This window comes from Lolium rigidum, chromosome 3 (assembly GCF_022539505.1).
Source record: "Lolium rigidum isolate FL_2022 chromosome 3, APGP_CSIRO_Lrig_0.1, whole genome shotgun sequence".
In the NCBI taxonomy this organism is placed as follows: domain Eukaryota; kingdom Viridiplantae; phylum Streptophyta; class Magnoliopsida; order Poales; family Poaceae; genus Lolium; species Lolium rigidum.
In genome coordinates, this window is record NC_061510.1 from 175,583,255 (window position 1) to 175,585,375 (window position 2,121).

The window sequence follows — 2,121 nt, forward strand, 5'->3', positions numbered from 1 at the left end:
GGGAGGTTTTGATTAGATAGGATGAACTTCCGGATGCTTTCCTCAAGAACTAGGCCAAAGCTAGAAGTAGAAGAAGAAAGACACAAGGAAGAACTCTGCTCTAGATCATTCTCTTCATTGATCTCAACAGGATACAGGTTTGTGCATACAAGGTTTCTCTCTAGATAGCATGTACCCGCGTACGGGTGTGCCCCCTCTCCTTATATAGGGGAGAGGGTGGCTTAGAGAGGAAAAAACCCTAATGGGATCTTTGACTAGACAAACTACTTTACAAAGTTACTTTAATCATAAGTGACGCCGGGGTCTTCTTTAATCAGGGAGGCTGACGTCCTTCGGATGCTTTCAGCGTCATCCTCTTCTTTATCGTCACGGCTTCGTTTAAAGCTGCTTTGCTTAGCTCATCCTTGTCATCTAGCTCTGGAGAGAATCTTTGACCAGTCTTGCCGACGTGCTACAGTGCACTTCTTACCGGTAGCCCGGTGTCTTCTTTACCTGGTTCCGGTATACCCCTCTTCGGGATACCGGCTTAGCTTTACTTAGCCAAACACTTAACTTCGTGCTCCGGTATAAACATTAAACCGGTATCTTGATGGCCCAAACCATCCGGTTTGGCATGCCTTTGGCATACCGGGGGTCATCCCCCCAACATTAGTCCCCGAAGCTGGTATAGTCTGGTGGATTCTATCCAACAGACCATGCCAGGTTCCCATATCTTAAGGTACCGGTTTAATCTTTCCGGTGGTCAGTTTAGATCTCCCGGCATCTTTGCCGGACTCACATCTTTCTCTCTTTGCAAGGTATTTTCCGGTATCTTATCTTCCAGTATGTTTGTCATTAAATCCCTCCTCGGCGAAGTCGAGCATTTCTCGGGTACAGTGCCTGTCAGTGACATGCGCACTGTACCTGACGTGCCAGTGTCAGGGGTCACTTCCCTTCGGCTTCTGCGCCAGCACTTATGGCGCCGCACCGGATCCCCGCTGCCGTTCCGGATCCGTGCGGCCTCCCTGTGGCATTCTATTTTCCGCGCGTGTATCCTTGCGCCACGTGGCGGCCCACGAAGCGAACCGCCGCGGCCCAGCGGTTGCCGGCCCACTGTTTCTTCTTCCTATATAAGGGGAAGCGGTTCCTTCTTCCTCCTTTCTTCGCATTCTCAACTCCCTCGCGCGCACAGAGCTCTTAGCCCTCTTGCGCCCTCGCCGTCTCCGTTCGTCGCCAGAGCTCCGCTGCCCGGTGAACCTCCGCCGCTACTTCGCCGAGCCTCGCCAAGCTTCGCTGCGCGGAGATTCATCGCAGTGCGCCTGTTGCTGCCGCACCGTTCGTTCTCCGGCGACCTCTTCTCTCCTTCCTCATCGTCGGCCTTCCTCAACGACTACGAGCTCGCCGCACCACCGGCGACCTTCTCCCTCAGCATCTCCGCCGCCTCAGGTTAGGCCCGATGCGCATTTACCTCTCTCTTCTTTGCTTTTCAGATCTTGGGCTGGTAGGATATTTACTTCCTCTTTTGTTTTGCTTTTCCTCTTACTCGTAGATCTTCGCGCAAGGGTAGATCTTGGGAAATCAGTGTTTCGGGTAGATTCGTATGTCTAGTGAAGAGTCTCTTTCCCAGTCATCCTCCAGTAGCCACCAGAGCGAAGCATCCGACGGACTCTCAGCTGAGCTTGCCCGGATGGAAGCCGACACCGGCAAAGACCAAGAGGCCGGCAGCTCTAGCCAAGCTCCCGGAGTAGATCTATCCGGTATCACCCGCGGAGCCTGGAAAGGCTCCGACGTCACGCAGCACGAGATCGACTGGCTCTACCGGTCTAGAAGGATACCGGAAGGAGTATCCTGCCGGCTTCCCCGCGACGAGATCGAACCGGTACTCGAACCCGGTGAGTTCGTTGTCTTCCTCGCTCACTTCGAGCGCGGCTTCGGCCTTCCTGCTTCTGATTTCTTCCGCCAAATTCTGGATTTTACCAACTCCAGCCTCACTACCTTCCCGGCAATGCCGTTTTTTACCTTTCTTGTTATGCTACCTTCATGGAGGGCTACATCGGCCTCCGTCCCACTCGCGAGACTTTTGCTCGCTTCTTTTCTCTCCGGATCAACTCCGTCCAGGGCAAGGACATTCCTAAGCCCAAA